Raw genomic sequence first — 22,485 nt, 5'->3', positions numbered from 1 at the left:
CGGAATCCAAGGTGCATTTTTAAACTGTGGGCAAGAGAAAGAAATATCTTCCAGACACGAAGCAATCCATACACACCTCTGCCAGAGAGCGTTTCAAGATCTATTTGTATCAAGGCTGATTTCCCAGCTCGGGGTGTTCTGTCTCTGAGTCCCCGGTGCTTAGCCCAGTCCTGGCTCATATAGTAGGAATCAGTAAATATTTGTTGGATAAATAAATCCTCTTTCAAAATACAGTCCCAGAATATACAAACAGAATAGCTCATGTATCCACTTTTATTGAATGGGGCAAGCATGTCCCAAGTAGCAAATCAATGGTGACAAAATTATGCCAGAATTAGCACCAGTCCACAAGCCAGGATCCAAAATAAACCGCCTTTGTTCTATAGTGTTATGTTTTTTTTTAAGTCCTTCACTTTTCTATGTGAATATACTTATGGATAAAATAACCTAATGTCTGCATTTGCTTCAAAACCCCTCAGCAGATCGGGAATACAGATGAAGCACAACTGGCCAAGTGTGGGTCATTGCTGGACGGACACATAAGAATTGGTAAAACCATTCTCTCTTCTTTGGACACTAAATTTCACAAATAAGTTTGAATTTTTCCACTGTAAAATTTTTTTTTCATTCCTTTCCTAGGAAAAATTTAAGTGAAACAAAGTAGAAATGTTAGGAAAAATTAAGCTTACAGCTCACAAGGTCGGTATCACACCCTTTTGCAGCAGGAATGCTCACACCCACATCTACCCTCCGTCCAGCTGAAGAAGCATAAAGCTCACAGCACGTGTGTTCAAGGATGTTCTTTGCTGCTAACTTGATGCTCTACAAATACAAATCCTAAGACACCCAAAATGAGTAATGATAAATTCCATTACTACTTTGTGACTTCTTCAATGGCAACTGATTAAAAAGAAAAAAAAAACTAGTAAACAATCCTAAAGACAATGTTTCGGTTTGTGGCTCCACACTGTGAGAAATCATTGAACCCTCCTGGAAAACCGTTTTTGGAAACAAGTCTAACAGGAGACATGAACCATCAATATCTAGCAAAGTTCCATTGCTTCCAGAAGTCTTGCCCATTTAGGTCACCACAGAGCATTGAATAGAGGTCCCTGTGACCTAAATGGGAAGGAAATCCAAAAAAGAGGGGATATATGTATACGTATAGCTAATTCACTTTGCTGTACAGTAGAAACTAACACAACATTGTAAAGCAACTATACTCCAATAAAAATTAAAAAATAAAAAAAGAAATCTTGCACAAAATGTGAAGCAAAGACAGTGGACATGAATGCTCTTTCTTCTGATGGTGCTGTTTCAGTGTCAAGGAGCGTCCTCCACGTTTGTGTTTATAGGATGCTTCGGTTTTGACCATTTGTGAAGGTCATTCTGTATCTTTTCTGTGCAATTTGGACATTCAGTTTTTGAAAACAATTTTAAAGTACCTGGAAGTTTAAACCTTGATCGTAATTTCAAAAGACAATTAAGTATCTAAATATTGACTATCTAAATAATATTCAAATAAGTGCCATTCATCTGAACAGTAAAATAAGTCAGGGTGCCTGGACATTTTAATGGGCTCCCAAATGTTCTCTGAAAGATTCAAGTTGTCCTGTTGAAGAGATTACCATTAGATGTCCAAAAGGGAGCACACTGCAATGTCACAAAACCCTTGTTTAGCCTGGGATTTGAACAAGCAAAATCATTCCACAAATGCTGAGACTGTATTTCCGAATACATTCCAGAATGACCTTGGAAATTCAGTGCAGTGAATATACTGTTTTTGGAGCTTGTGGGGTGGAATTAAGAGAAACACAGTTACCAGGGCCTGGAGGCAGAGGGGTGGGGGAGACAGGAGAGATGTTGCTTAGGAATACAAACTGGCAATTAGTAGATAAATAAGTCCTGGAGATCTAATGCACAGTATAATGATTATAGACAACTATATTGCATTAGAAACATCAAACTTGCTCAGAGACTAGATCTTGATTATTCCCACCACAAAAAAGAAATGATAATTATGTGATGCCAAAGAAGTGTCATCTAACACTACAGTGGCAATCATATTGCAATATATAAATGTATCAGATCAACATGTTGCACACCTGAAACTTACACAATGTTAGCTGTCAAATATATTTCAATTAAAAAAAAGAAAAAATCGCACATTAATTTTTTTTATCACTGAGACAGAAGCGATGTGAAAAAGAGAGCTCAACTCCAAAGGATGGACCTAAAATTAAAAGTAATGGGTTGGCCAAAAAGTTCGTTTGGGTTTTTCCATAATATCTTATGATGAAGACCTATTGTATAGCACAGTGAACTCTGCTCAATGCTCTATAATGGCCTATATGTGAAGAAAATCTAAAGAAGAGTGGATATGTGTATATGTATAACTGATTCACTTTGCTGTATACCTGAAACTAACATAACATCGTAAATCAACTATATTCCAATAAAAAAATTTTTTTGACTGGTTTTCAGTTACCACCGCATTAAATATATGCATATATACACTTCCTAAACAAGCACTCAAAATGAATGACTCTGAAGGAGCTCTCTGTGGACAAACCATACCTCAGTCTTACCAAAAGCAGCTGATTTGTCTGAAGGGTTAAAGCCAGAGCTCTCTGTGGAAAGTTCCACCAAAGGCTGGAACAAACCAGGCCATTTTGGTAGAAATAAAAAGTGATAAACCCACCCGGGGACGACCAAGCAGGCCGTGACTTTGCAGGACTAGCAGATGGTCCCCAAAAGGTCACTACAACCTTTCCCATCTCAGTGAGTGGCAGTTGTGACTTAGACCAAAACCTGGGAGGCATCTTCCCCTCTCTCTCTCACCCCACATCCAATCTGTCGGCAAATCCTAAACTTGAAAGTATATCCAGAATAGGACCACTTCTCACACCTCCATCCAGGCCACCATCACACAGTGTCTGGATTCTTCCCGTAGCCTCACCTGGTCTCCCTGCTCCACACGGTCTGTTCTTAACACAGTAGCCAGAATGGTCCCTTAAAAACCTAAGTCAGAACAAGTCAGCACGCTTGACTTCAATCCCTCCAGGGACTCCTCTATTGCATTCAGAGTCAAAGCCAAAGTCTTTACAATGCCTGATGGCCTCCAGGATCCGCCCCCCGTCCTACCCCAGCCTCAGTTCCTCTTCAACCTCATCTGGGTTCTATGACTCCCCCTGGCTGACTCTGGTCCCTGACCACCAGCCCCCCGTGTTCCTCAAACACGCCAAGGCTGTTTCTCTGCCTGGAACATGCATCCTGGGATATCCTCATGACTCCCACCCTCACGGCCGTCAAGTCTTTGCCCAGGTATCACCTTCTCAATGAGCCTATGTTAACCTCCCTATTTAAAATTGTATGCAGCCACTGTGGAAAATAGTATGGATGGTCCTCAGAAAACTAAAAATAGAATTCCCTTATGATCCAGCAATCCCACTCTTGGGCATATATCTAGAAAAAAACTGTAATTAAAAAAGACACATGCACCCCTATGTTCATTGCAGCACTATTCACAATAGCCAAGACATGGAAGCAACCTAAATGTCCATCGACAGATGAATAAATAAAGATGTGGTACATATATACAATGGAATCGTACCCAGCCATAAAAAAGAATGAAATAATGCCATCTGCAGCAACATGGATGCAACTAGAGACTATCATATTAAGTTAAGTAAGTCATAAAGAGAAAGACAGATACCATATGATATCATTTACATGTGGAATCTAAAATATGGCACAAATGAGCCTATGTGCAAAACAGAAACAGATTCACAGACATAGAGATCATACTTGTGGTTGCCAAGGGGGTGGGGGGAAGGGAGAGTGATGGACTGGGAATTTGGGGTTGGTAGACCCAAACTATTACAGTTAGAACAGATAAACAAAAGCGTCCTACTGTGTAGTACAGGGAACTATATCCAATCTCTTGGGATAAACCATAATGGAAAAGAATATTAAAAAAAGAATGTATATATGTGTAAAACTGAGTCACTTTGCTGTACAGCAGAGACTGGCACAACATTGTAAATCGACTATACTTCAGTAACAAAATCTTTTAAATAAAATATGACACAAATGAACCTATCTATGAAACAGAATCATGGACATAAAGAACAGACTGGTGGCTGCCAAGGGGGAGGGGTTTGGGGGAGGAATGGAGTGGGAGGTTGAGTTTAGCAGATGCAAACTATTATATATAGAATGGATAAACAACAAGGTCTTAGCATATAGCACAGAGAACTATATTCAATATCCTATGCTAGGACTTCCCTGGTGGTGCAGTGGTTAAGAATCCTCCTGTCAATACAGGGGACACAGTTTCGAGCCCTGGTCCGGGAAGATCCCACATGCCGTGGAGCAACTAAGCCCGTGAGCCACAACTACTGAACCCACGTGCCACAACTACTGAAGCCCACATGCCTAGAGCCTGTGCTCCACAACAAGAGAAGCCACCACAATGAGAAGCCCGCGCAGCTCAACGAAGAGTAGCCCCCACTCGCCACAACAGGAGAAAGCCCGCGTGCAGCAACGAAGACCCAACACAGCCAAAATAAATAAATAAATAAATATTAAAAAAATATATCCTATGCTGAACTATAATGAAAAAGGATATTTTTAAAAAGAGTGTATATATATAACATCCATACGATGTTACAGAAAAACCCGAACAAACTTTTTGGCCAACCTAATGTATATTATATATTTCATATATATTATATATATTGTGTGTGTGTGTGTGTGTGTGTGTGTGTATATATATATATATATATATAGTATATAGTCGGGGTCCCCACCCCACCCCTGACACACACACACAACAACCAGGTAAGTGCCAAGACAGTAACTTTGACATCCTGGGAGCTTAGGAAAGTACCAGGCTCACAGCAGGGATAATTTGTGAAAAAATTAATAAGTGAATGAATGAATGAATGATCATGAAGGAAAAACAAGAGCTGAAGAGGAATCTTTCAAGAATCTTTCCTGTCTCCCTTCCCACCTCCTCCTCTCACTGTGACAAAGAAGTTGATATGGAGAATGAAGGAAGCCTGATTTACCTGGGGAAAGAGTCATAGATCAGGACTTTTCCCCAAAACTAGATTAAAAGTAAAACAATAACAGTAGACATTGACCAACGATCTTCTGTGCCCCAAGCACCGTGAGAACTGCTTTACCTGCCTCTGCTTCTTGAAACCCAACCCTACGAGGGACTTGTGTCCCCTTTGTGAGTGTGCGACTTAATTTTTTTGGTGACTCTCCTGACACCAGGTGCAATACCGTTCTGGCACAACCACCCAGCATTACCTCGGGCCCCCCAAGTTAAAGGCCAGGTCCTCTACAGGATGGCCCTTACCTCAGACACCATCCACACTTCAGGGGTTCCCAGGCAACCTGCACTTCTGACTGACTGGCTACAAATTCAGGGCTTCCCATGACCCCTCAGGTTTGACAATTCCCTAGAATGACTCACAGAACCCAGGAAGGTGTTATACTTACAATCACAGTTTTACTATAAAAGATCCAACCCAGGACCAGACAAATGAATGCTCACATAGGCTAAAGTCTGAGAGATCCCAAATGCAGAGCTTCTGTACCCCTTCCCCGTGGAATCAGGTGTGTCACCCTCCTGGCACATTGACGAGTTCGCCAGCCAGGGAGTTCCATCCAGCCTCAACGTCCAGAGTGTTTCATTGGAGTTTCATTATGTCAGCACGATTGATGGACTCACTGGCCATGTAGTTGAAATCAATCTCCCGCCTCCCTCCCTCCCCCCAGAGGTCAGGCTGGCCCAAACCCCAACCCTCTAACCACATGTTTGGTCTTTCTGGTGACCAGCTCCGATCCTGAGTCATCACAGCTCTCAGTATAAACTCAGGTGTGATCCAAAGGCTCATGAGTAACAAAGACACTTCTGTTACTAGGGAAATTCCAAGGATTTAGAGGCTCCCTTTCATGAACCAGAAACAAAAGCCAGTCAAATGCTTTATTATACAACAGTAAGGTTACCTGAATTCTCTTTCAAGGCCCATTCAGCTGGCAGCCAGGCACCTCAGGCCATTTCTTGGATAACTATTCTCCAGGAGTAATTCCTATTTGTGGGGAGGGGTGGTGCGGGGAGGGGGGTTCACAGGGCTCCAAGGTGACAGGGAAGGAGAGACCGTGCATCTGGGCTTTTGTCACCTGTGCTCCAGCCACCACACCTGTAGCACTTGGCCTTCCAGGGGACTCTGCGAGGCTTTGAAGGCAGAGACCACCTAGACCCCCGCTGACACCCACAGTCTCATTTCTCTCCCAAACCCCCTGTACTTGTCCATCCCACAGACCTTTTTCTTTATGCCCATCTGGATTCAGCCAGTGGGAAAGAGGAGTGCAAAACTCTTTTTTCTCAGGGACCACAAATATTCATGCACCCCCTTCTGCTCCAATTATCCTCTCCCTGCAGCCTGGAGCATCCTTTTCTAATTCAGAGGCAGAGAGCCTTGTTCTTACGTCATTATGCCTCTCCTATATCTGAGAACTATGGCTGCCTCAGTGCCAGTCCTCGCCAAGGATTGGCTTTTGAAATCCAAAGGCCCGTTTTCAACCAGACAGCACAATAGGAAGTTCCTGAAAGACTATTTGTACCATGAAATCTCCCCAGGAGGAGCAGAACCTGCGTCCCATGTGGAGGGAGACCCAGAAGCCATTTTGGACTGTTCCCCACTCTCCCCAGGTAAGTGTGATTCACCCCAGTTTCTCTGTGAACTTATCTGTACACCAGCTGCCGCTAAAATGCACTTACTCCTCTGTAAAGACTAATACTTTTATATACTTTACATTTTCCAAAGTACTTTCTCCTATATGACCTTACCTTATGTAGTAGTAACTACCAGGTCATCTCCACTTTATCAGTGAGACGATGTGCCCAAGGTCTTAAGCAGTACGTGGAAGCCAGCTGAGGCACCAAAAGCAACCAGCCACATCATGCACAGGCTGAGTGATCAACACAGTCAAGTAATTTGCTGAATTTACTGATGATTTATGGAAGTCCTCGTCTCCCTGTAGATTTACTACAGTTTCACTCCAGTCGTTTTACTGCAGTTAATTTGCTCTAAACTTGTTGGCCCAGCACAGCTGAATACTGGCACTTCTGGTGCTTCACATTTCTAGGGTCAAGCACGCGCCCATCACGTTTTTATACATGAACGCATGAGCTGTGCCTTGTGTGGATTTCACCGTCCTCTCTTTCTGCAGACATATGTCCTGCCTCTACTCTGCCTCTGGTGGAGAGACCAAAATCGGCTCAGACCCAGACTGAAGAATCTCTCTCACGGTTTCAGCAAAGGGTCATTCTGTGAATTAATCTTCTGCAAACCGAACTCGAGCCTCAGTAACCGGCAGAACCAGGAGGACGTGAATGCGAAATGCCGAGCTCTGGTTCTCCAACACGGTCACCTCCGTTGAGCTTCCATGATGCGAGCCCTTTGCTCCGAGTCTGGGCACTCGTTCACCCTTCCTGATCTGGGCCTGCACAGCCTCCGTGTGCGTTCAGGCACCTCCGATCGAGCCTCGGGCATCCACCCAGGCAGGCCTGCCCTGAGCCTTCCTGTATTTGCTCTCCATCGCCCAGGACCAGTCCACATGCAATTAGGCGCCTAATAACGCCTCTGCCCTGCTGATGACAGTAATGCAGATTCGATGGCTATCATGATGATCACACCTGGGAGCGACTGAACGGAATTGTGCAGCCGGATGTTCAGCTAAATAGCAAAACCTCCTGATGCTGAAATTCACGGAACTGTTAACGCCTCCCAAGGGTGGGTTGGGAAAATCTCCGCTCTGGAGACAACCCATCTCTCCACATCTGTATCAAGGCATTTTGGAAAGGGTTTCTAAAGATTGTGCTTCCAGTTGCAGGGCACATGAAAGGAATGGCTATGTGCCTTTTTGTTTGTTTTGTTGTTTTTTTGCGGTACGCGGGCCTCTCACTGTCACGGCCCCTCCCGCTGCGGAGCACAGGCTCCGGACGCGCAGGCTCAGCAGCCATGGCTCACGGGCCCAGCCACTCCGCGGCATGTGGGATCTTCCCAGACCGGGGCATGAACCTGCGTCCCCTGCATCCGCAGGCGGACTCTCAACCACTGCACCACCAGGGAAGCCCCTATGTGCCTTCTTCTTTTTTTTTTTTTACTCTGCTTCTAATAGTGATTCATCAGAAATCTGTAGGAATGAGAGGGCTGTGTCTGCGGTGCATTTAAGATGGCCATCCATTCTTCTTTCTCCTCCATTGAGGGGTGGAGTCTATTTCAGTCCCTCCCCTAGATTCTGAGGTGGTCTTATGAGCTGCATTGACCAATAACACAGGGCAGGAGTTACCTTGTGCCACTTCCTGGTCTGCACTGTAAAAGGTCTTGCACTTTCCACCTTTGTTCTCGTTGCTCAGCTGCTGTGCCATAAGCCAGAGTCCTGGATGATGAGGCCGTGTAGAGAGAGGACCTGGGGGACAGGTGCCCATCTTGGACATTTCAGCCCCAGCTGTGCTCCCCACTGAATGTGGTCACATATATGATCCCAGCTTGGAGCAAAACAGCCTGCTAAACCCTGTCTGACCTCTTAAACCACAGAATCCTAAGAACTAATACATTATTATCATTTTAAGCCACTAAATTTTGGAGTGATATGTCACACAGAAATACATCGCATTTTGTTTTTCTTTTTTCTTTATGCGGTACACGGGCCTCTCACTGTTGCGGCCTCTCCCATTGCGGAGCACAGGCTCCGGATGCACAGGCTCAGTGGTCATGGCTCATGGGCCCAGCCGCTCCGTGGCATGTGGGATCTTCCTGGACCGGGGCATGAACCCGCGTCCCCTGCATCAGCAGGCGGACTCTCAACCACTGCTCCACCAGGGAAGCGCCCATCACATGTTTTTGCTCTATTGGAGACAACAGGAAACTAAAAGAGTTTCCATTGCAAACTCTGTGGAATCAATGCCTCTAGAGGAACTCCATTAAAAAGCCCTTCCAGCCAGACCTGGTCCATCTTGGGGACAGATGTGGAGAACAGCAGTGTAGTCAAAGGAACTTTGATTCCAGTTGAACTAAATGGCCCCTGTGACTCCTACCTGGACCCTCGCCTTCCCCAGGGGCATGCACATAAATACTCACAGTGGCTGGCAAGTGATATGAATGAGTTGAGTGGGTGGAGCATTTGCAAATCAATCACACAGAAAGGAGTGTTCTTCACTTCCAAAAGTATCAATGCTTTCTTCCATTTTTCTTGAAACAGACAGACTTCCCTGGTGTTCCCTTGTCACTGCTGCTAGAGACAAGTAAAAGAGGAACGATCTCTACCATCAGACAAACAGCAGTGCAAGGACAACTACAAATGACAAGTGACACTGGCTTCAGGCTCAGGGAGGTAATAGGGGGTGGTGGTGTAGTGGATGCTGTGGTGTGCTGCCCAGACCCCTGCAGGACGGACACACTGCTGGGAGTGTGGATGCTGGTGGCTTTTAGCAGGGTTACTCTTTGGGAATTGCCCTAGCTGAAAACAGCCATCTTGGGCTTCCCTGGTGGCGCATGGTTGGGAGTCCGCCTGCCGACGCAGGGGACACGGGTTCGTGCCCCGGTCTGGGAAGATCCCACATGCCGCGGAGCGGCTGGGCCCATGAGCCATGGCCACTAAGCCTGTGCGTCCGGAGCCTGTGCTCCACAACAGGAGAGGCTGCAACAGTGAGAGGCCCGCGTACCGCAAAAAAAAAAAGAAGAAGAAGAAGCCATCTTGCCCAAGGTCACGCCCCTTCCTAGGGACAGCCCACATCCAGGAATGGTCAAAGTGGGATATAAAGGTCTGGCTCCCTTCCCTTGAGGTAGGACAACCCTGAAAGCCCATTCTACCTCCTCTGGGATGGGCTGAGCCCTTGGTTGTGACTGATTCACCTCTTTGTGATTCAGCTTTTCCATCCAATCCTTCCTCCTTCATCCCACTACCAGGAATGATCCTGAGACCACTCCCCAAAACACCTCTAAGTATAAATCCCCATCTGAGTTGGCTTCCCAGGGAATCCCACTGAAGAGAGCTGGGGACTAGGATGGCCAGAGGTGGGCAACTGCTGCTCCAGCCATTGTTACATGTCATCACTGAGCCAGGTCTTGCAATGTTTCAAGAGAAGTAATAAAAATCTAGGAGTTTATGTGAAATCTTGTGATTTTTAAATGTCAGCTTGCTTTTTCACTGTCCCATTTACAACCTCTGAATTCAAGCCTCTACAACAAAGGACCGTGAGACTTAATTATGAAATATATCCAGTCTCTTGAACTCAGCAAAAAAATCTACATACTCCTACATTTCACATTATCCCCTCAAATTCTCAGATGATTGATCAAGTATAAAGAGAGATTGTAACAGGGTTGATCTTTGTGTAGGTTAGCAATTTCATTGTATGTCCATTAATGTTATGGGCTGAAAGTTTGTGTCCCTCCTGCCCCAGCAGAATTTGTATGTTGTTGCCCTAACCCCCAATGTGATGGTATTTGGAGGTGGGACCTTTGAGAGGTGATTGGGGTTAGATGAGGTCACAAGGGTGAGGCCCCCATGATGGAATTAGTGCCCTTGTAAGGAAAGGAAGAGACACCAGAGAGCTTGTTCTCTCTCCCTGCTTGAGCGCACACCCAAAGAAGAGGTCATGAGAGCACACAGCAAGATGGTCGCCTCCTATAAATCAAGAAAAGAGGCCTCACAATAAAACCTACCTTGTCAGCACCTTGATCCTGGGCTTCCCAGCCTCTAGAAATATGAGAAATAAATTTCTATTGTTTAATGCACTCAGTCTATGGTATTTTGTTACAGCAGCCCAAGCTGACCAAGAATGGCCCGTCATTATTCTGCATCATGACACTGTATCATTCAACTCATGGGTCAGTTACCCACTTTGCGCACAATGGAAATTACCACATCAGAATCTCAGGTGGGTCACTGGGCAAAACATGGAACATCAGCTCCTAAGTGGTGAAGACACCCCAGCTTCTCAGCCTCACCATCCCACCCACTTGTCTTGTCCTTGGTTGTTTGAACAGAAAGTCATGTTGATCTTGATCAGTGAAACTCTAGAGCTTTAGCTTTAAATTTTATCTTATTTCTGAAACTGTCGGTCTGGGATCCATGCACACATCTTTGAAAATCAGAATGCAATTGTCCTCCCCTCCAGTTGCCTGCCTGCAGTAACTGACAGATGCTCCCAATAGCTGAGTAAACTAGAATCGGGAAGACCACAGTGAGGGGGGTCTGGCTAAAGGTCTATAGCCATGACTAAGCCTTCTTCATTGCTCAAGTACCTTCAGTCAAGGAGAGATTTCATCTGTATTTCCTTCTTTCAAGCCATCAATCCGAAGGGCAACAGGAAGCTTGTGTGTTGTTCCCTTTCAGTATGAAGAAATTCTGCTGGTTTTGTGCTTTCACAACAGGAAGGCAGCCAGCTGGATTTGCCCATTTACAGCCAAGGTTGTAATGATTGGACAGCTGCATGGCACCACATCTGTGACTCTGGCCAGTTAGCGTTTGTCACCACGCAGCTGGCATTAATTTGACACCTTGTCCTGACCACAGGGTGACTGGTGTATCCATTGAAAAGAAAGCAACAGTCCCCTTAGAGGTCACAGAAAAGCAAACACTGGCATGTTAGCCATCCTTTTCATCAAACTGTGCTAGGATTGGCCTGGAGTGTAGGAGGCCCTCAAATAAATATTTGTGGAATGAATGAGTGAGCAGCAATTCAGGAAGTTGCTGAATGATACCCTGATATAGTTATTTGAATATCCAGAATTTAAATGTGGGCCCTTGACTTTATACAAATAATCCTACTTTTTCCCCGAAGTACTTCTGATGTCCAGCACTGCGGTCGTCCTTACATTAAGTGACCAGGTTACTGAAGGCGCTACATGACCAGCCTCCAGCTCACCTCTTCATCTTCATGTCTCTGTTTCCTCCCTCTCCACCCACGGTGCTCCAGCCACATACGACTCCCTTACTCCTGTGGAGGGGCAGGCCCCTGCCTGCCCCTGGGCCTTTGCACACCCTGTTCTCTCTGCTGGCGCGTTCTTTCACCACCATCACCACCAACACAGCTGGCCTAATTCATTCATACTCACTCTTCAAGTCTCAGATTTGCTATCATTTCCCTAGAACACCTTCCTCAACCCCCTCATTCCTCTGGGTTAGGTGCATCTCCTGTGTTCCTGAAGTTTCCCTATTTTAGCCCTCATCATGCTGCCTTGTAGCAGCCTCACTATGTGTTGTACCTCTCCTCAGGCTGTACACGTGATGCGGGGAAATGAGTTTACTGTTGAAACTTCAGGGCCTAACAAATGGGAGGTACTTGTTAAACGTGTGAGTTTTGGTTGGTTGGTTGAATGAATGCATTAACTGGCCACAAGAGCTCTGTTCTTTTTTTTTTTTTCTTTTTTTTGCAGTACGCGGGCCTCTCACTGTTGTGGCCTCTCCTGTTGCGGAGCACAGGTTCCGGACGCGCAGGCTCAGCGGCCATGGCTCACGGGCCCAGCCACTCCGCGGCAGGTGGGATCTTCCCAGACCTGGGCACGAACCCGTGTCCCCTGCATCGGCAGGCGGACTCTCAACCACTGCGCCACCAGGGAAACCCAAGAGCTCTGTTCTTGTGCCCTCCAGGAGGGAGGGGATGTGGGATTCGGAGAACAGACTTTGGAATCAGACAGACTTGGGTGTGCAGCCTGACTCCACCCATACCAGCTCTATGAATAAGATAATAGAAACAACTCCAGATAGCTTAAATCTGGGAATTTATTTTAAATTCAGAAGCTCGTAGAAGCTCCAGGAAAGGTAGGAAACCAGACAAGTCAGCTGTGCTCATTTTAAAACCTGTCTGAAAATTCTTGGACCCTCATCCCATCAAAGGTGGAGTCTAATTCCCCTCCTTGAATGTGGGCCGGCCTCAGTGGCTGCATGACTTCTGAAGCTCAGTGACACAGCTGCTGCTGACTGTCTCTCTCTGTCTCTGTCTCTCTCTGTGTTCACCCTTGGAACCCTGCCTCCATGTTGTGAGGAAGCCAAGCAGCCACATAGAAAGCCCGCATGTAGGTGTTCTGGCCACCGCCTAAGCTAAGGGCCCAGGCAAGAGCCAGCACCCACAGCCAGCCGTGCAGGTGAGCAAGCCTGAGATGGTCCAGCCTGCACCCCACCAACCCCCTAGGTCTTCAGTTCACTCTAACCAACGCTGAGCACAACAGAAACTATTGTCTCCGCGAGCCCTGCCCAAATTGCAGATTCACACGCAAAATACATATTGCCGTTGTTTTAGGCCTCTAAGTTCTGGAGTGGTACCTTACCCAGTAACAGACAACCAGAACAACAGCTCCAAGGTCAAGAGCATTGCCCACAGTGCACCGCAGGGGTGCCACAGTGAAGGCCTGTGCCACTCCTGCTGGGCAGAGACCCCCGAAGATCATACCAGGGACATTGGACACTGCATTTGGTGCTAGGACTTCTGCCGTGGCTGCCCCCAAGAGCAGGATGCCACCACCCCAACCAGAAGGGTCCAGTGACCCCAACCCCAAGCTGGGGCATTTGACTGGCGGGGCCAGTCCCACATGGCAAGGGAGGCGGGGGAAGCAAATGCCTGGGAGCTTCCTGAAGGAGGAGCAGACTCAGGGGATGGAGACTTCTCCAGACAAGGGAAGGCGCTCAAAGGAGCCCGAGGGCCAGAGCATCTGGTGGACACCTCACTGCGAGGCTCCGGCCAGGGACTTAACCTGCCTGTAATCTGACACTGCAAATCAGAGGACCAGCACCTCGCAGGACTCTCACTCGGGGTGCGATGACACGTGTAAGGACCCGAGCACAAGCCTGGCACCAAGTGAACGTGCTGCGTGTGACGCTCTCAGAGAACTCGCATTATTAGCAGGCCCAGGAGTCCGTAGCTGACCGACCTCTGTGATTCTCAGACCTCCTGTATCCGAACATCTGTAGGGCTTGTAACAAAGCAGATTCTCAGGCCCCACCTGGAATCTGTAATACTAAATCAGGGTGAGGCCAGAGAATCAGCTTTTTAACCCCTTCTCCAGAGAATTCCCTGATGTAGTGTTAGGGTTTCTCTCCCCAGCATTTGTTCATCCACCCATCCATTTATTCAACAACCAACTTCCAACTGTGCGCTTCAGGCTGTGCTCATAGAAGGACTAGAAGAATCTCCAGGGAATGGGGATTCAGACATGCAGCACGGACGGGAAGGGCGGTGGAGAGAACGGGCATTGTGGGACGAGCAGGTGCTGGTGTGGGTGTGCCTCCCTTTCTGTGCTTGCTTTACACACTTCCCCTGGCCCACAGCAGCCATGGCCAGGTTCAGAGCAAGCCATCCCGTGGGCCTGACTCAGTGCCAAATTCCTGGGAGACACATCTGCCTGGCCCAGCTGGCTGAGGTGTCCTCTGAGGCTGCCGAGAGTCCGCCCCTCTGACCCGGCGCCCAGGGCTGCGCTGTGGCCAGGAAAGGTGGGTTGTCGGAAGCAAGGCAGAGCCCTCAGGTATGTCTACTAATGAGGGATGAGATCCCTTTAGGAGGAAACGGGAAGAGGCCGTTACAGGGGGAGCAACAAAAAGGGACCAAAGTGCAAATCATCTGTGGGGAGAGGGAGCAAGAAGGCCAGTGTGATGGAAGAGGATTGAGGCTGCGGAATCAGAAGCACAATCATGCTCCAGGCAGATCATGGGAAACCTCAAAGGCATCTTTGGATTTTATCTTCCGCAGGTGCTCAGGGGTCAGAAAAGGGTTTGGAGCCTGGGGGGCTGCGATGGGAGCATGCGTCAGGAGGACTGGTCTAGAAGCCCGTGAAGATGCCAACCAGGCCAGCAACCAGCCTGGAGGACTCCTGGAGCGAATGGAATTAGCATTTACCCAGCACCTACTGGAGAGCAGGCACTCAGCTAGGCACTTACACATAATGTCGTTCGGCTGAACCCTTACAGCCACTCCACCACTAGCCCATTTCACAGATAAGGAGACTGAGACTTGGATTGGAAATCCCTGGCCCAAGAGGACCGCAACCTTTGTGTGTCCCTCAGGTTTATCCATCTGCGTTACAGTGTGGCAGAAACAAGTAGGGCTGGAGGCAACCAGGTGAGTTGGGGCAGGATGAAAATGAGTGGTGGGACCAGGTGGGGTCAGATGGCGCCTGGGTCCAAGGTGGCGGTCAGGAGTCGCAGGGACACAGCAGGACCTGATTCGGTCCAGCTGGGTGGCCAGCTTCTTAGAAGCCCATGAGCCTCCCAGGCAGGGACCAGCCCTCCAGCTTCTTGCCTGCACCTGAGCTGTGTCTGGACCTTCCTGCGCTGCCCCCAGGCTGATCTAAACATCTCCCACTGCTGGGGTTCCCTGGAGTCGTCAGGGGAGGGGGCAGCACATCCCAGGAGTCTTCATCTCATCATCAGAGCCAAACCCCTCCAGGGCCTCTGCAGCTGTGCAGCTGCAGGAAACCAGGAAGACCAGAGCGGAGAAAGACAGAAGCCAGGTGTCCTGACCCAAGATCGTGTGGGCTTGATCTAAAGTGGGGAGGATGGGAGAAAAAAAAAGGGGGACAGATTCATATGAGTCATTTTGGAGAAAGAAAACCATAGGTGTGCGACCACGTAGTTCATCAAGGGCCTCACTCCAAGGTCTGCTCCAGGCACTGTTGTGGCCGGACAAAAAGGAAGGGAAGGTGACCAGGTACTGACCATGTGACTGTTGAGTAGCTGCGTGACCTCAAGCAAGCTTCCTAACCACTTGGTCTCAATTTCTCTTCTCTAGGGTGGGATTACTAGTGGTACCTAGTTCATAGCAGTGTTGTGAGCATTAGACAGAGTCATAGATACAATTGACAACACACATGCTCAGTGAGTGTCATCATCATTTTCTAAATTGCTCTTCCATCACCCTGTCTAGTGATATTCTTTCCTTCATAGCTGTTATCCCTATATGACCTTATTATATCTGTTCATGTGTTCGCTTGTTTGCTATTTGCCCTCCTTCCTCCTTGGACTGTAAGTTCAATGCGAGCAGGGAATTTGTTCTGTCGTCACTGAATCTTCAGCACCTAAAAGAGCACCTAGTATGTGTCAAGCTCTTGGTAATTGCTGAGTAAATAATGAAAAGGCTGATAATATCATTGCTAAGATAGAGACTCAAATAACAATAATACAGGGCCTCCCTGGTGGCGCAGTGGTTGAGAGTCCGCCTGCCGATGCAGGGGACACGGGTTCGTGCCCTGGTCTGGGAAGATCCCACCTGCCGCGGAGCCGCTGGGCCCGTGAGCCATGGCCGCTGAGCCTGTGCGTCTGGAGCCTGTGGTCCGCAACGGGAGAGGCCACAACAGTGAGAGGCCCGCGTACCACAAAAAAAAAAAACCAAAAAAACCCCAATAATACAAAACCGAATACAGTGAGGCTTGGAGGAGAGCTACACAAGCTACAGGGCTTCCAAGGAAAGAGAAGTAGATCAACTGAGAGTTCTAGGAAAGGCTTTGGAGAAGGGGCACCGTGGGGGATGGACCCCAAAGCGGGGAGAGGGTCCCAAGGGATGAAGATGTGATACGAGGTGTGGCTGGAAGGGGAATCAGTAAGAGCAAAAGCCAAGGGAAGGAAAGCCAGAGAATGCTTAGAAAATAGCCAGTGTGTCCTTCAGCTGGTCCTTAGGGATTGGTTGGGCAGAGATTACGGAGGCCAGTTGCCACCATGCATGGAGATTTGTTACAAGCTTCCAGTGTGTGTGCCTCAAGGGGTAGAATGTTCTCTGGGTCCCGGTGCAGGCACCTCCTTCTCAGCTCCATCTGGGCCTGACTCTTCCCGTGAGCAGGTGCAAGTTGGGGATGATCCATGGAGCCACTCCCATGGTTGAAAGGATCCCAGTAGCTTTCAGTCTTTTCCATTTTTAAGAACGTAAAGGGTGCAGACACTGGGTTTTCAATGTTGAATTCTAAACCAGAGAATACATCCCATGTTTAGAGCAATGAGGCTCCCACCAAATTATTCAGTACTGGAACCAAAAGGCATGCTTCCAAAAATTCCCAGGAGTGTTGTGCACCCAAAGACAGTATCCAAGTTCTACTTGGCCCATCAAAGGAAACTGCCTTCTCAAAGGAACACGTAGGGAACAGAGTGAGAACAACTAGCAAGTGAGTTTTCTCCTAGGTCTGGGCGTGGGGGGAAGAAAACCGAATATGTCACTTCTGCACATATTCACCAAAAAAGGGGTCAACATTGTCTGTTTAGAAGGCAATACCAGTACCAGCTTCCTTGCCAATGAACTGATACTTTGAGGTTAGTAGGGTAGAAAGGATGCCCTTTTTATCAGTGTGTTTAATACCAAACAAGCAGTGAAAGTTAAAATAATTACCTGTGAACAACTGTGTATGTTTCTGTCACCTAATTAGGTAATCTGCCCAGGTGTTTAGCACCAAAGCCTCTATGCTTTAATTAGAAAAAGTCAAGGACAGAAACTAATTAGCGGCATTAATCCAAACCAGAAGTCTAATGCTATTAACCACAAACCACCATTGCAATCAGGAGCCTTTACTCTAAAACATTTTCAAAGTCGGGGAGGAGGGAAAGAAAACAATGTATTTTTGAACTTTAGAATATTGACTTCTAACCACCAATTCCTAGCGACTTGGACCCACTCACTCAAAGAAACTGAAAGAATCGTAATTACGGAGAAGGCAGTATAGAATAAGTGAATGAATACCTCCTCTGTACCTTTTTTTTTTTTCAGGCAAGAAAGAATTAAATACCATCTTAAACTCAGTAGCACCCCGTTCTGTTTATTTATTCATCCTTACCTCCTTCCTGGGGTCCACTCCAAATAATAAATGATAATCCACCTGCACCTGGAACCTTCAAAGGGCACATAGAATTTTATGATCCTAAAACTCTTCTAAAATTTCCCTTTCATTCATTCTAGTTTCTATTTCAAATCGAGAGGAAAATAACCAGATTCCTCCAGAATAATCCCTAATTCCAAGGTGGCTAATGGGCTATTGGGTTTATAGAAAGAACCACCGGGTTGTTATTATTATGGCCCTTTTCCATTTGCATCTTTGGCTGTTTTCCAGAATGTTCCATTTCTTGTAACATTTATGTAAGAGAACTGGTAGTTTGAAAACACAGGTAGGAACAAGAGCACTCAGTTTTGACTTGTTTGGGGTTTTGTTTGTTTTATCAACTTACGTAAAATGACACTAGAATAATTTTAGATTCCTAGCACTCTATCTTAAGTGATTAATTAGAGAAAAAGCAAAATGGGATGAAAAAGCCCAATTTGAGACCAGGCTGAAGATAAAAGAAACCCTACTCCAAGGATTAGGAAATTCAAACACAAACCTAATTTGTCATGAGGCGTGCATTTTCCTGTCCCTGCTTTGCCCGCCTATGACCTGGGTTTTGTGAGTCTTGCCAGCCAAATCCCTGCCAGTGAGGGCTGACTAACTCAAACTTGGGCCCCGCCAGGAAAAGCAACTTGAACTGTCATTCTGAGGTCCACTTCTCCTCTGCCTTTCTGTTCCCCATTCCCCACCATCACTGCCCCCACCGCTCCTCCCCAAACTCCCCCTAAAAAGACCAAAAGTTAAAGAAGAAAAAAAACCACTAACTTTTCAAAGAATAAAATCTAGGGATGTGCATAATTCAGTATCTGCCCTTGGGAAAAAAGTTTTTAAGGTTTTCACTGCTTTCCCTCTAGAATGTAAATTGACTCTGCTTTGTGAAAACATCCCTGTGTTCCAAGCACTGGCCCTCTAGAGGTTGTGGCTTAGAAACCAGGGTATAAATAAAACCTGTGTATAAGGTAATGCTGCCAGCAGCTGCTTTGGGAAGTGCTCCTGGGTTTGGGGGTTTTGTTGTTGTTGTTTTGTTTTCATTCTCTCTTTGTTTGACACATGCCAGGTTTTTCCAGGCTAGCTATCAAACACAGCTTACGTTGAAGGGTTAAAATAATGGGGTCATTATTGGACTATTCCCAAGGAACAGGCCAAAGGGACCCACAGCCGACTTGCTGCAGCTGTTAGGCGGCCCAATTGCCATCCACAAGGGAATTTGTTTATTTCTATATCACCATCTCCCACCTTGATAAAAAAGAAAAAAACACACCCATTTCATTTGGACTGTGTACTAAGAATAATTGCCACCAATATTGATTGGCCCTTGGAGACCCAGCTGAATTTAAAAATTGCAAACTGTGAAACCCCAGCTGATATAGCCTTGTGGAGAACGCTGCTTATTTGTGACATGTTCCTATGTTTAAACTTATCTACGAAAACTGTGAAATTAATATCCTCACGTTGAGTACAATATGGTGACACACCCGGCTGACACGCACAGCTATTCTTGTTCTTATTGTTTTCATGCTGGCTTCTGTCTGTGCGCCATTGCAAATCTTTCTGATGATGAAGCCTAAGTACACTTGTTTCCTGGAGTCGTTGTTTTCTGACTATTTATTTTCAGGGATTGGGCGAATGGGTGAAGTTTTTCACTTTCTTTGGCTGCCCATTTCACTGTAGCGGGTCTTGAACCCAGCAGGCTCTCGCGATGGCCTCTGGCTTGGGGGTAAATTGATTGTGCTGGTCTTCTCAGTTTCTCCTTGGTCATGCCTGCCTCTAACACAGGCGGCTTGAAGTTAGACATTTCTGTTACAAGCAGAGAGGCAAATGCGCTAGTCTTGACTACTAAATCCACGTAATTAAGTTGCAAGGTTCAAATATGTCAAGGATGGAAATTGCAAATGTTTCTGAAATGAATCACAACTAAACCAGAAAAGTTAATCCTACTTATCCTTTGTTCTTACATCATGAAGATGTATGCTTTTAACCCATGCAAAAAATATGAATGACTCTGATGATGAAAATTTCAGGCTGCCTTGGACCGTTACTTTGACGTAAATAAAAGCAGCAGAGAACTACGGCACTCTGCTTTCTATCTGTCTAGCAGTTCTTTGTTTCATATGTTATTATCAGAGTCACTGCAAAATCTCATTGTCCTTCCTCTCCCTTGCAGTCTCCTTCTTTCCTCGTATGACATACAGATTAAATAAGAGTTTGAAAAGAACTTAGGCAATACCATTAACAAAAATAAATATAGATAGAAAAAAGAACTGGAAAGATGTACACTAAAATTCACAAAGGTCCTCTCTGCCTGGTACGATACCTGTGATTATTGTTTTCTTCTTTTTGCTTACCTCTATGTCCTAAATTCCCCCAAATGTATATGTATCTATATTCTAATAAGCAAAGAATCATATTTTAAAATATATAACTGCTACAAGTAGCATGACTTCTACCAGTTCATGTGCAAATTATACAAAATTTCACTTCTAAGTTACTTAATGCGAAAACTATATTCATAAACCAAAAAATCAATACTGCTATCAATCTTCCTACTTAAATATTATGTTTAAAAAATGCACTTGTACGTTAATTTTTTTCAAATTCATTCTGATATATCCTGGTGAGTAATTAAAATGTAAGTGTTCTTTCTTCTTATTGTTTACTTATTGGTTGGTTGGTTGATTGCTTTTGCTTGACCTTTGGTGGTAGTTTTCCTGTTTTCCACTTTTATGGAGCATTTTATTGTACTTACTGTCATCCTGAAGTTTCTATCAAAGTGTCCCAGTTTTACAAATCCAAGTCATAACTAATGAGTAGGAAAGCCTGTAGAATGTGAAAAATACAGATGCAACACACACGCACACACACCCCCCAATCTAATTCACAATCCCAAATTTTGAAACTAGTTTTTAGAATTGCAAACCAGCTGATTCAACAGAAATACTCTGGCGCACCAAAGAACAGCAGAAAGCAGGTCTAAGTTCGTTTGCATCTCCAATAAAGCCACAAATTAATTTAAAGAGCAACTTAATTTCTTTTCAGATAAGTCTTCTCACTTTTTACTGAAAAGAGAACATAAGAAACAAAGGTAAAGTATTAATGCACTCCTAATTATATGGAAGAAATTGTCATCTCCAGGGGTACTTTAGAATCGATGTCTTTGAAACTGTTTTGAAGCTGAATTCACAGTGTTGGTGTTACTTGTACAAAACATTTCAGCAAAAGTTATCCTATTGTCTGGCCCACTCCAGTCCCACCCCAGGACCTGTCACATGTGCAGATCAGGATCTAGAAATTCATTGCAACAAGCCATTGAGTCCTTGCTGCCACCCGCTGCCCCAAGTCAGGAGGCAAAGAAGAAATTCTATTTCTACGGTCAGCTGTGACCTCTCATCAGAAGGGCTTGTTATTATGAAATGCAACTGAATTTTGTTTTGTTGGGTGTTATTAATGGTTTTAACTTGTGATGGCAGGTGTTCAGAAGCACAAGAGAGAAGACAGCAAAGGGCCCCTCAGGCTATCTTGGCTAAGTCAGGTAGGCTGTTTATAGTCATCCTTCTCCTCATGAGAAAACACAAAAGCTTCCAGTTCTAGAACCTTCTCTCTTCAAGCTTGGGCTCTGTAAGGGGTAATTACTGAAAAGTGACCTAGAGCTATTGTCATTTCAGCAGCCATGTCCTTTCCAGTTGGTATGATTAAAAATAAATAAGTAAAGGAAGGGAGGAGGATTTCCCCTTACTTAAATGTGGAAGGGTTCTGGCTTGACTCTGAGCTGGCAGACAGATGTTATGCCCTAGACTCTTCTGGGAAGAGGCGGGAGGGGTCACACTTCCCACATCAAAAACAGCACTTGGAAAACTGCACTTGACATGTTGTATGGAGGTTGCCTGCAGAATATCTCATGAGTTTCTCCCATACAGACTAGATGGACAGAGGAATGGTTAGTGTTTTTCTTCCAACAGGTGATGGCTGATACAGTCACAAGGCAATGTATAACTAGAGGTATTCTAAAATATGGGTCTTTTTTTTTTTAATAGAAAAGTCTTTTTAGGAGTATTTAGTTCAGGAAATTCTTATCTGACTGCAGAAAACAGGTCCAGGGGAACCACCTTCAGGCATCATCCATGGGGATAACACAACAAGGTCACGGACAGCCACTGCCTTCCGGGTCCCACTGGCCAAGGCCCAGGAAGGAAGACACAGATTGATGGAGAAAGGAATGGTGATTCTGCAGAGAAAGCCACGTCCTCCTCCAGCCATGGCCTGCTCCGGGGCCATCGTTCACAGAGGAGTCGCCAGATAAAATACAGGACCCCCAGTCAAATCTGAATTTCAGATAAACGATGAAAACTTTTTAATATACATACTGTAACTTAGTACCAGGCTTATGTACTAGCACATGTATTAAACCACTGATATATATATGCATATATTATAACATTACAAGTTAGTATATTATACCAAAAACTTATTGTAGGTCTGAAACTCAACCTCAAATCCAAATTCAAAAATGCAGGGCATCCTGTATTTCTATTTGCTAAATCTGGCAAACCTGACACACAGGGACCCACGTAGCAACTTTAAAGGAGCGTGGCAGAGGGTTGCCCCAGGT

This window comes from Mesoplodon bidens, assembly GCF_964165515.1.
Source record: "Mesoplodon bidens genome assembly, chromosome: 5".
NCBI lineage: Eukaryota > Metazoa > Chordata > Mammalia > Artiodactyla > Ziphiidae > Mesoplodon > Mesoplodon bidens.
This window is presented reverse-complemented; position numbering follows the sequence as displayed.